Genomic DNA, 13,720 nt, shown 5'->3' on the forward strand with positions numbered 1-13,720 from the left:
ATCATAAATAATACAGTGATATAAATGTTTGTCACTACAAAAAGTAATAACTTAGTTTCTTATGATCATAGAAGCAAAAATCATAACTGAACAGTTGTTCCCAACAGTCAGGCTAAAGTTACAAGATCAAAATAAAAACACATACCTCACAGTAACTGCACTTGTAGAGTCTCTTTCTGCTGTGGATCTGTTGGTGTACTCTCAGGTGCTGTGGAGCTTTAAAAGTCTTATCACACAGGTCACATTTATGAGGTCTCTCCTCAGTGTGGGTAAACATGTGGGATTGTAACTGTGCGTCTGTTCCAAACTTTTTGCCACACTGATCACAGCTGTACACATCATGTCCAGTGTGAATGCGTAGGTGTGTATTTCTGCTCTCTATGTGGCTGAAAGTTTTTCCACAATAGTCACAGCTGTATGCCTTAATTTCAGAGTGGGTAACTTGATGATTCTTTAAGTGGCTACTCTGAGTGAAAGCTCTGCCACACTGATCACAGCTGTACGGCTTCTCTCCACTGTGGATGAGTTGGTGTCTTTTTAAGCTTCCAGCCCGGGTAAAAGACTTTCCACACAAGTCACAGCTGAACGGCTTCTCTCCAGTGTGGATGACTTGATGATTTTTGAATGAACCCTTATTAGTAAAATCCTTCCCACACTGATCACAGGTGTATTTTTTTCCTCCTTTCCTTCTGTGAGGTTTGTCAGCCTCCTGAGAGTGCTGACTTCTCGCTCCTTGTTGGTCCTGCAGTGACAGAGATACAAACAGAGGCAGTGAGTGAAATGCAGTCGTGGAACAAACTTCAAACTCCATTAATATTAGAGTTTTTTTGATTGCCTCCAAAGATCTACTAGGGCTATTACCTCCACGTACTGGTGAAAGTAGCACATTACATGCAGCCATGTACAAGAGAAAAGAAGAGGAAATGTAAATTTATGTAAAATGAATTCAAAGTATTAATTGGACATCCTGGTTATAAAGAATCCTTACAGTCCAGCTTCAAAATGCCAAAGGATGGGACAACACTGCAAATGGATGAAAGCCATCCTGGAAAATTGTTTTATCTTTGAGCTAACAGACACATCCTGGTCAAAGATGAATCCAAGATTCCTCACAGGACTACTGCAGGCCACATGAATGCCATAAAAGGGCAGCAAACACACACTTTTTCAAGTACTGTATGAATATATTTTCTAATAAATAACAAAGCAAATATGAGCTCTCTCTCACTGAGTTTCTGATCACACTGATGCTATTTTCCCACCGCAGAGGAGCTGGTTCGTGTGCCAGTGCCCGTGCTGTTCACAATGAACCAGTGAAACGCTTAAGAACGGGCCCGCGTTCCCACCGCGTTTCTGTGAACTGCTCCTTTACTATGAGTGTGGGCGGGTCCTCGTCTGGACACGGAAGCCGAAGGTCACAAACGTGGGAGAACACGCTCCCCTTTCTTGTGCTGCAAATACGTTTTACGGTCAAAATCAAACTATTGCAGCATCTGTGTGCAGCACAGAGGGAAACACAGACAGCAATTAGAGCAAGACGACAAGTACGCGATTTGTGTCCTTTTATCTGTGATATGAACTGATACAAAGCAGCAAGTTCAGCCTTAGAGCCCAACCTAATTCCCAGCGGTGAAAATCGCTTCGCTTTTCCCATGTAATATACATGTAATATGGTAGAAAACTTGATGTTGAGACGGCAGAGTCACGCCCTTCTCCTGCTTTCGTCACGCATTCGTGGTTCGACTCCAGCTAGTTTGCGGGGCCGGAATTGAACCCGTTTTTCGGCCGAGCACCGAGTGTTTCAGCGGTGGAAAACCCGCCTAACGATTCAAATTACAGCACGGGCTCTGGAACCCTGTTGGTGGGAAAGAGGCCTGACAGACAAACTCCACAGTGTTGAACTGCAGTTTGTGATGGTAGTTGTTGTTCTGCTCTGCAGCCTCTGTGAGTTTGGTGTAGCAGCACATGAAGCAGCTCTCCACCTTCTGCAGCTTCTGCTTAGAGTGACCCTAAAGCTTGAAGCAGATCTTCAGAGCAGAACAAGGACTACTGCCACCAGCTGTAGTCCAACACAGTGGAGTTGGAGTGTGTTGAACCACGGGATGAGAGACTCTGGGGATCACCACAACAGCAACGTCAACAGCTACTGGTACAGCATTTCCAAACCAGTAAGAACTGGAATCAAACTGGTTGGAAAACAATGAGATCTAATGAGGAGAGAGTGGAAAAGTGCTATGAAAATATGAAATGTGTAATTATAACAGTAATGAAAATGACATTATAGATCAAATACTGCTGAATGAAAATGATGTATTGTATGATAAATTGTGGGTTTGATCTGAATCTTGATTATTAATGTCTTTGTTTCAGTGTCCTGTTAAAATGTGACCTTTTTATTTTGTCTTGTTGTAACTTCAGTGCTAATTGGGACCATAATAAAACAAACCAACAGCAGCTGATGAAGTCACACAGTTTCAATAATAGTGTAACACTGATATTTTTCTCACCTGTTGTGTTGAACTCATTGTTTCCTCTGTAGAGGCTGAAAATGTTCCTCTGCTGCTCCGTCAGACTCTCCTCCTCCTGATAATCAGCTGCAGGAGAACAGATCTGTATTAGAAGCTACCACACTGCACTGTTTGGGGGAATGAGCCCTTTAAGGCTGGATTTGCATTTATACACTTTTGTGGGATACGGCCGGTTCTAGCCGGCTATGTTAGGGTGGGCATCTAGAAACAGTAGGTGGGAAACTTGTTTGAAACAAAGACAGAAGGTCTGAACAGCCGACTAGTAACCCACAGGTTTGTGGTTGGAGTCCCTGTTCGATCTGGACTTGAAGGAAATGAGTTTTTATGAAGTTTCAAATATACTCATGGTACATGTTTGCTCTTACCATCTTTACATTTATTTCCCTGACAAATCTGTGTTTGACTGGAAAATAAACATAACTGATTAATGACACAGAAGCTCATAATGTTTGGGGTCAGCCAAGAACAGTGTGTTTGTTCTGGGTATGTCTCTAACTAACAGACACCAGGACTCTGTCAGGTGAAATGGTCAGCCACTGATAGAGACCAAACAAACAATAAACAGAAACTCTGAGGTCGTGTGAAGACGCAGCTGCTGGAATCCTTTGTCTTACACATTTCTGGTTTTGTAAATGATGTAAGCAAGATTGATAAGCTTTGACTATATGAAAACCTGAGCTGAAGAAGAGAGGGTCAGTACTTCATGTCATGTCCAGTACCACACTGGGCACGGTATACAATTCTGACCCAGATTAATCTGTAAATTGTATGAAAATGGCTAATTAAATGTAATAATTGACTCTGTTGGAAATTAAGAACGTGGTCATATTTACTTGATTTCTGCGTGTTCATTTATCGAACAGGAATGAGACAAAACAACAGAATAAGGAGTCCAATTATTAAATTTAATTAGCCATTTTAAACGGGTTTACAGTTTAATGCATCATGATTATATTCAAAGCTTCATAAAAACTCACTTCCTTCAACTCCTTATTCCATTGTGTAATTCCTGTTCGATAAACGAACACGCTGAGACCTTGGAGGAAGAAGCTGGTAACAGGTTTCTTCAACTGCATTGACTGGGAGGTTTTCAGGACCGCTCCAACAGTTTGATGAATACATACAGTGGCCTGCAACAACAACTAACATTGTGAAGTGGAAAGAAAATTATACATGATTCAAAACATTTTTTACAAATAAAAAACTGAAAAGTGTGGTGTGCAAAAGTATTGAGCGCCCCTGAGTCAATACTTTGAGGAACCACCTTTTGCTGCAATTACAGCTGCAGGTCTTTTAGGGTACCGTATTTTTCGGACTATAAGTCGCTCCAGAGTATAGATCGCACCAGCCAAAAATGCATAATAAAGAAGAAAAAAACATATATAAGTCACACTGGACTATAAGTCGCATTTTTTTTGGGTGGGGGTGGGGGTGGGGGGGTGATTTGATAGAATCCGAGACCCAGAGTGGAAATTCCATCTTGAAAGGCAATTTAAATTAATAATTGATTAAAGAGCAGGGCGAACACGGTTACGCCTACGTTATGCTAACACATTCAGCACAAAGAACGGAGTACGTGTCTGGTATATTAATGTAACATTAACACTTCAGATAACCATAGCATAGAGAACATACTAACAAAATTTTGGCCAATTCTTCTTTGCAAAACAGTTCAAGCTCAGTCAGATTAGATGGAGAGCGTTTGTGAACGGCAGTTTTCAGATCTTGCCACAAATTCTTGATTGGGTTTAGGTCTGGACTTTGACTGGGCCGTTCTAACACATGAATATATTTGGTTTGAAACCATTACATTGTAGCCCTGGCTTTATGTTTAGGGTTGTTGGCCTGCTGGAAGGTGAACCTCCGCCCCAGTCTCAAGTCTTCTGCAGACTCCAACAGGTTTTCCTCCAAGATTGTCCTGTATTTGGCTCCATCCATCTTCCATCAACTCTGACCAACTTCCCTGTCCCTGCTGACGAGAAGCACCCTCCAGAGCATGATGCTGCCACCACCATATTTGACAGTGGGGATGGTGTGTTCAGAGTGATGTGCAGTGTTAATTCTCCGCCACACATAGCGTTTTGCATTTTGGCCAAAAAGTTCAATTTTGGTCTCATCTGACCAAAGCACCTTGTTCCACATGTTTGCTGTGTCTCCAACATGGCTTCTGGCAAACTGCAAACGAGACTTTTTATGGTTTTCTTTTAACAATGGCTTTCTTCTTGCCACTCTTCCATAAAGACCACATTTGTGCAGTGCACGACTAATAGTTGTCCTGTGGACAGATTCCCCCACCTGAGCTGTGGATCTCTGCATTTGGTCCAGAGTCACCATGGGCCTCTTGGCTGCATCTCTGATCAGTGCTCTCCTTGTTCGGCCTGTAAGTTTAGGTGGACGTACTTGTCTTGGTAGGTTTACAGTTGTGCCGTACTCTTTCCATTTCCGGATAATTGATTGAACAGTGCTCCGTGAGATGTTCAAAGCTTGGGAAATCTTTTTATAGCCTAAGCCTGCTTTAAACTTCTCCACAACCTTATTCCTGACCTGTCTGCTGTGTTCTTTGGATTCATGATGCTGTTTACTCACCAATATTTTCTTAACCAACCTCTGAGGCCGTCACGGAGCAGCTGTATTTGTACTGAGATTAGATTACACACAGGTGGACTCTTTTTAGTCATTAGCAGTCATCAGGCAACTTCTGAATGCAACTGGTTGCACTCAGAGAAAAGGGGCTGAATACTTTTGCACACCACACGTTTCAGTTTTTTATTTGTAAAAAATGTTTTGAATCATGTATAATTTTCTTTCCACTTCACAATTGTAACCACTTTGTGTTGGTCTTTCACATTAAATTCCAGTGAAATATATTTATGTTTGTGGTTGTAATGTGACAAAATATGGAAAAGGTCAAGGGGTATGAATACTTTTGCAAGTGAAGAGGAGTGAGTCTTAGGGAGCTACAAAATATAATCATGTTATGCATTTGTTCTTATCCCTTACATTATAATCATGTTGTGCATTTGCTTTTTATTCTCACATTTTATTTAGTTGAGAAAACTTTGCCTTAGAGTATAATATAAATAAAGTTAGATGCTTAATAAAACAAAAGTATTATGTTTAGGTTAGGCAGGCACGGTGTGTTTTAGTGTATGTGTGTATCAATCGCAGATGTTCGGGGTTTCGGCAATGGTCCGTCGGAATGGCGCCCTGAGCAACCGAGAAGGAGACTAAACTGGGAGATAAGAGGAGACGTCGAGGCCGTCCGAGGAACCAGCTGCGGGAATTCGTTTCCTTGCACATTTCTTGTTTTGTATGTGATGTAACAGAGCTGATAAGCTCTGAGTATATGAGATCTGGAAAGACTTAGATAGGAATCAGACTTCGTGCCCTGATTCTGCTTATGTATTAGTTTAGTCATATTTTGCAGTCTGATCCAGATCGATCTGTAACCTGTGTGTGAAGTGGCTGATTAAATCCAAATAATTAACTCCTTATCCCTGGTGTGAGTGTAACTCCTTCCGATAAACGAACACGCTGAAACCTGGAGGAATAAAAGGGTGACAGGTTTCTTCACAAGCCACTGTAGATGCTGTGACATCCTACATCAGCTTCTGTGAGGACAGCTGCACACCATCACACACCAGGGTGACTTATAGTAATGACGAGCCCTGGTTCACAGCTAAGCTGAGGAGGCTGAGGCTGGAAAAGGAGGAAGTGTTTCAGAGTGGAGACAGAGGCAGTTTCAAAGTTCAGGTTTAGCAAAGCAGTGAGAGGCTAAACAGGTGAACTGAGAGAAACTCCAAAACCAGTTTTCAGTGAACGACTCTGCTTCTGTCTGGAAAGTTCTCAGTGACCCAACCACAAGCCTAAAGCCCCCCCACTGCACCAGCAGTTTACACCTCACCAACAGCCTGAACAGCTTCTCCTGTAGCTTCAACAATGGGACAGACCTGTTACTCCCCCACCCCAGTCCCACCACCTCCACCATTCATACTACAACAGGGACCTGCTCACCACCTCACAAGTCTCTCCACCCCCCATGACGCCTCTCTCCATAGTTGAGAGAGATGTAAATACTCTTTCAGAGACAGAACCCCCACAAAGCAGCTGGACCAGACTCAGTGTCTCCATCATCTACCACACAGTGGATCCCAGTAGAAAGCAACTATAGAAATAAAACAGGAGAACATCTGAATTCACTCTGTGCTAAACATTCATTTGATAGAAGGAACAATTGTAATCATAGTCAGATCTACCTGAGCTTTAATGATGGGGCCTTTGAACTCACACATTCAACACTTTTTACCAGCTTTCCTTCCTGGCTTTGACTGCTGCAGCTGTGTTTGACACTGGAAGACATTTTTAAATTATTCTTCATTCTTCATGATTATAATTTATTCTTTTTGGGGGAATGCAGCTTTAAACCTTCAAATGTTCAAGTGAACCCAACAATACACAAGAAAAATCAATCCGATTGATCACAAGTGGACAAACTTCTGGCTTCTGTAGACAAAATAAAATTCAACATTTACTCTAAAATGTTAAAATCTAAAAGCTCAACTACTGAAGTTAGCTCGATGCTTACCTTTAGCTGAGCCCACAGACAGAGATTAACGCTGTTCTCAGGTCAGATCCAGGAGATCAGGGTGCGCGGATCGATCCAAGTATCAATAGTACCGATACAAACGTTGGTAGTGATGTTGGATCGATGCTTTAGTTTGTTTCTCCTCTAAATTCACTTCGTTTCCTCCAGGAAAAAGCAGCTCTCTCTCTGTGCTCCAAACACGCAGCCGCACTTCGCTCCGCCCCCTACTTCCTGCTCTGCTGTGGTTTGTTGCTGCGCGGTCACGTGACTCCGCTGCGCTCAGAAATCACGGTTGCTGGAAATTCTCTGCAACAGCAGCAACTTATAAAGATACGAAAAAGAGCAACAAAGAAACAAAGAGGAGGGAAATCATCATCAGTTCATATCAATCATCAATAACCTGAGTAAATACAAACTGCACTTTTTCAATCATTTCATGCATTAAGGGAACAAAGTCATCCAAACCTACCTGCCCTGTGGGAAAAACTCATTTCCCCTCGTCTTCAATGATCAATGAACTGTGATGAAGCAGATTGTTGGAAAGCTGACTTCAATCTCACTGCCACACTCAGGCCTGATTACTGCAGAGCTGCTCAATCACGAAGGCCCTTAAACACAAGCTGTGTGACAAAGTCAAGCAGCTCAAAGATGTCAGGAAGCAAAAAAGGAGCTTCCAAGACAAAGAAAGAAGCTGAAAGGAACCAATGCAGACACAAATGAGCCTCTGACAAAGAAACATGCAGACACAACACCACAAGCACCAATACTAAGGAGACAAAACCACATTCAGTCAACATGGATCAAAGTGCAAGATCAAAGTTACAGGAGCAGCTGAAGGACAAAAAGCTGTGATCATTAAAGAACTTTGAGCTTTGGACAAATATCACAAATGTTCACAATTATGAGAGCTTCATCCAAACCATCATTTCCCATCAGGAAGCCACAACAGTCTACTATCCATATAACAATGGAACAATAATCACTTTGCTCTGTTTGCTCCAAATGAACTCTGTCCATAAATGAAGAGTGAAAATGAGGATTTGGGACTAAAACTCTTTGAGTGCACTGATCACAGAGCCTGAAAATCATTTCTATACCAGGATCCATAATAATAGCTGTGAATCCTGTAATACTGAGCAGCTTCTCCACAATGGAACAGCAGATCACATCAATCAGAGTCAATCATTAATGATGGTTTATTGTGTGAAGAGATTGAAAAAGCTGCTCACAAACTACAGCCCATCTCTGCTCCCACAGCTCTCTGACAGACTGCAAACAAGATCTGACAGCAGGTTGTTGGACTGAGTCCAAACACAGTGTGCTATATGAGCAGCAGCATGGAGATCAGATCAGGGGCGGACTGGGGAGAAAAAGTGGCCCGGGAGTTCTTGACAGACTGGCCCACTATATATATATATATCTGTATGTGTGTGTGTGTGTGTGTGTGTATACTGTATATGAATCTATACATGGCACGTAGTGTATATGACTTTTATTGTCATATGGACAATATTACTTCCAGCAATAATATGATTACAATAATACAATAATATGGCATAACAAAATAACTAACAAACTTAACAACTTGACCCTGACAAAATACAGGGGAAAAACAACTGGAAAGCTACTGAAACCTACATTGTTCACTCAGTGAGTAACCTCTGCAGCAACCGACTCTTTTCTGCTACACCATCTATAATTTTATCACTCTCCAGCATCTTTAGGACATCTGTCTGAGTAGCCGTGGGCATGAAAGCCTCAAGGTGCTGTTGTGAAAGAGAGCTCCTAATCCTGTTTTTGATGAACCTTAGAGTGGAAAAGCTTCTTTCACAAGCTACCTGTGTTACAGACAGGGTTAGCAGAAACTTGTATGCAAGCCCTATGGTGCTGTATGCATCTGTAAGGAGATTGTATTGCCTCAGAACGCGACAGCAGCAAAATGGACAGTCATTGCAAGATGAACAGTTTTTGCAAACTATCTCCATCTCATCTTCAGCATCCTGTGGCCCTTCCTTTGTTTCCTTGGTTGGATACTCCTCCATTACAGAAGTCTTTAACCGGTCCCACTGTCCTGCCAGGCTGATGAGCTCATTCTGTAAACTGGCAACTGTTGCATTGTCTTCAAATGGCAAACGTTTCGTCGTTTGTTTAGACCCTGGCTTAGACTGCTCCATCTTTATGGCAATGCGGACTTATTTTTTCACGTTTCAGTAGTGTCAACAGTGTCGCGGAGGGATCACATGATGAGTTAGACCCCCTCAGCAGTGTCAGTGTGAGACTGGCGTCTCTCTCGACTTGTCGCTCATGGGATACAAACAGGGAGATGTAATTAATGTGGCATTAGTATAGACAAGACATTTCCAGTTCGTGACTACTTGTATTAATAAGTGAAACAGCTGCTGTATGTTTTCGTAGTCCGGCCCGGATTTTCTGGGACAAGTTTTTTGTTTTTTTTTCTGATCTCCGCTGCATGCCGTCAGCCCGCATCAGCTGGCCGTCATGCTCGTTCATGTGTTTACGGGCTCATTCCGCGGCCGCGCGCTAGGCAGATTTGCCTGACTGGAGCGGGGGAGAGGTAATAGGCACCGTTAAACAGCATCTCTCATTAGAAACATCTTTGCAGTGACTCCATTAGCAGAGCTCAAACTATTGTGCTGATCAACAGCAGCATTACATTTGGTTAGTTTGGGCTCTGGAACTTCAGCTTTGTGGCTTCAGCTGCTCTCAAAATGGATGAAAGACAAATAATTCTGTTGGAAAAGCTTGTTGGAGAATTCTTCCTGTAAGAAATGAAAATGATTCCATGTGTGAAACTGATAAAAAGTTGCAGAGTTTGAACCACTGGCTTTGCCACTGCCTTTACAGAAAAGTGCAAACTTGGTGTGATCAGATTAGAAAGAGAAACTGGGAGGATCCAGACACTAATGTGGCACATTTATTGTTCCTGAATCAGCTCCATAGTTTAGCTCTGTGCTCACATCTTTGGAAAAAGCTGGATTTGACTGATAAGTTGGGCTTTAACATGATAAACTTACATTAGCTAACACAATGTAGCGCTGGAACACAGGAGCTATTATTGGTGCAGACGGGCCTCTGTACACACATGGAGATATTGGAACTATGAAGCATTTCTATTCTTTTACATTTAGGATCCATTTGGTGTCACTCAACAAAAACAAGAGGTTTCTAATTCACAGCGAGCTTCTGAGCTGTAGTGTAGATGCAGTTCTAGTGTGTGCTTATTGATGCTAGCAGATGATATGGGAGGATCAGGACAGGAGAGACTGCTAAAAAGTTCTGAGCTGTCTCGCTGCAGAGAAAGTGGAGTCGCTCATCCTTGAAATGCTACCAAGAAGCAGCTGGCAGGACTGAATGATGCTCTGCGTCTGTGCTGAAGTACAGACGCAGGCTTTAAGCAGCTGTGAGCCACTGATCAGAGTGACAGATTGGTGTCATAGTGAATCCTGGTGTCGGCGCTCCATTGATGATGGCTTTCTGTCCTTACTCACGCACGCGCTAACTCAGGGTGATCATACTGTAACGGTCACTGTTATTGTAATGCTGTGTACCGCCACATGGTGGCGCTCCTTGTTTACTGTGACTGTTACCATTTTTCTTCATTGTTCTGTAGAGAGAGAGAGAGACTTAACCTCTGTGTGTACGCGGAATGTTGTGCTTGTTGTGCCTTATTTTTTTCATGTTTGAAATAAACCACACTTTTTGAGGAAAATTACCAGTCGTTGCTCTTTTAGCTATCCATCTGCACACCTCCGTGGCTGGCTTCACCTCGCCTCACGTTACAACTGGCGCCCGAACTTTTTCCTTGGCTATCAGATGATAGTCGGATCCCGCTGAGGATTCGTCGGAGTTATGTGAGTTTCTGGCTCGTCCCCTCGCGGCGGGCGTCTGAACGTTTTTCCGGCTGCCGTCACAGACTCTGCTCAAGTGGGACCCGACTAAATCCTGGATACCACAGTGAGTACAACGCGGCTCTGCTTGGATGAAGAAAGAAAAAAAAGCTAAATCCGCGACGCAAATGACCACCGTGGATCTGTTATTTGGACATAATATTGGATCGGTTTTCTGCTAATAACTTCTGCCGTGGAGAGTCTGGAACTGAACATTTATGCCGACTTTCCCTTTTATTCTTCTTTTTCCCTGCTGAGACTGAACTAATGACAGCCTATGTGAGTAGTGACTTGACCAGTAGTGACCTAACCGATTGTTAGTGCAGCTCATGTATTCAGTATAAATTTAAACTATACTGATCACCTTTTACATTAAGCACTAGTTGTAGCTGACATGCTTTTGTAAGATATGCTTTATGAGTTTGATCACTCCAGTCTCATTTTAGTCACAGTGACATTTTGAAGTATTTTTTTTTCTTTCAAATTTAGCCTTGACTAACACTTTGACAGTTTTTCTCTGTGTCAGTCTAACGTAGTTTGACTGACTATTTTTACCACTGTATAAGGACTGTACTGTGTCCTGGGGGTGACTTAAAGATTTGGAAAACACGATAGCGCATTACCCAGACAACTTTTACTCAAATGTTGAGCTTACCTCATCACCAATGTTCAGGATAGTTGAGGATGCACCTCCAGACCTTAGTCAACAGGTGGTAGAGTTGAGAACAGAAGTGGATAGACTTAGTGACTGTGTACGTGACTCATTGACTATACAGCAGAGTTTACTCAAACAGTGGGACCACCTCTTGGCAGGGAACCTTTTCCCTCCTGCAGTCCAACAGTCCCCCGTGTTCCAAATGGCCACGTCAACACCTCATGTTGCTGCAAAGGACAGAACTGAACCTGCCATTGCTACCAACAGTACTAATCCATTCCTATCCACCAACCCATTTCTACCTACAAACCCTTTCCTTCCATCTCACTCGCTCGAACTCACTGACACTTCCAGAGTGATCGCAGCAGCTTTACATCACACCAAGCTTGAGCCTCCTGTGTATACTGGAGACAACGATGTATGACCTGAGGACTGGTTACATGCAGTGGGCACATATAAATCCTCTTTGAACCTGACTGATGGACAATTACTAAACGAACTGTCTCACTTCCTCACAAAAGAGCCTGGAAAATGGTTCAAAGCCCTGAGATCCCATATCACATCATGGGCTCAGTTCTGTCAGCTGTTCGAGACAGTTTTTCTGCCCTCTGATAATCAAGAACACATTCTGAGAGGACTCCTGGATCGGGTTCAGGCTGAAGACGAACCACTCCCAACTTTTATCGCCCACATGTTGACTGAGTTTGGCAAAATGAAAAGCCCTCCACCTGAAAAAGACCAAATCGACCTGATTAGCAAACACACTCTTGAAAAATACAGAGTTGCACTGTATGGTGCTAACATCACTTCTGTAATGGACCTTCTGCTACGAGCTCATGAGCTCCACACAGTGCTCGGCCCAAGTGGACTTCAGCCTTCCCCACGTCACCAAGAACCCCATAAGCCTGAACCCTTCTGCTTCAAATGCTCTCAGCCAGGGGTCACTGCACGCACCTGCCCAATCTGTAACAACCTTATTTGACAAAGAGAACTGCAGATAACGCAGGCCCTAACTTGGTCCAAACCTTCCCGCCATCAGGCCCCACTGATTCAAGCCGACAAAAGGCTGAATTTGACAGTGCCCTGGCCCAGTCACAACACAGACAGTCGGGAAACTACAGAGGGGGGAGGATGTTTCGCAGAGGCCAACCTTCCCCCAGCTGCTAACGGAGCCTCACTCACCCCTTTCACCGCAAGGTGGGCATATTCTTGGACATTTAGAAGACAATTTTTCAACAGTCCACTGGAATACCCCCCTAAAAACTAAAGTAAACTTTAATGCCACATCAGTGGAGGCCACTCTCGACACGGGTGCTTCCCTCTCAGCTGTCAGAGCGGACCTCATTCAAGTCAAAGACTCCTATCCAAAAAACACAAGTGAGTGGAATGGCCCACCAGTTAATCTTGCAGATAACGCTACCTGCATCCCTGAGGGTTTCATTTGGCTCAATATTGGATTCATGAACAAAAACTTTTACCAACGTTTTGCAATAATACCAAAATTGACTTCCCCTTTCATTCTGGGCATGGACTTTATGACAAGAGCTTCGGTGTCCATCCACGTTCCCACAAGAACAGTCTACGTGGATGACATCCCCTGCCCTTTCGCGGAGGAGGATGAGGACCTTCAGAACAATTACTCGCACCTAGCGGACACAGTGATGTCGTTGGATGCACTTCACTCAGGCATCACAGCTAAAGTGTCTGAAGCAAACCTCTGCGTGGACAACAAAGACGCTTTACTCAGGTTACTCACCAAGTTTAGCTCCATGTTCGACGGTCACCTTGGTCGAACTGCTCTCACTGAACATGTCATAGAGACTGGCGATGCAAAACCACTTAATCTCCCACCCTATCGCACGTCGCCTGCTAAGAAACAAATAATTGAAGAACAGGTGCAACAAATGTTAAACGGTGGCATCATAGAGCCCTCCACAAGCCCTTGGGCTGCTCCTGTAGTCATTGTCAACAGAGCAGCTACTGACCCAAGGTTTTGTGTGGACTTCCGTGGCCTCAACCAGGTGACTCGAAAAGACTCTTATTC

General features: G+C 43.4%; 1 long non-coding RNA gene across 1 annotated transcript; it reads right to left on the reverse strand.

The window, feature by feature from the left end:
* Positions 1-254: 254 nt before the first annotated feature.
* Positions 255-7,313, reverse strand: LOC115775804 (uncharacterized). Its single transcript, XR_004019396.1, has 3 exons — positions 7,114-7,313; positions 2,508-2,594; positions 255-742 (listed from the first exon to the last, which is right to left on the reverse strand). It is a non-coding gene; the product is annotated as an uncharacterized LOC115775804 (long non-coding RNA).
* Positions 7,314-13,720: the final 6,407 nt, after the last annotated feature.

This window comes from Archocentrus centrarchus, unplaced genomic scaffold, assembly GCF_007364275.1.
Source record: "Archocentrus centrarchus isolate MPI-CPG fArcCen1 unplaced genomic scaffold, fArcCen1 scaffold_24_ctg1, whole genome shotgun sequence".
In the NCBI taxonomy this organism is placed as follows: Eukaryota; Metazoa; Chordata; class Actinopteri; order Cichliformes; family Cichlidae; genus Archocentrus; species Archocentrus centrarchus.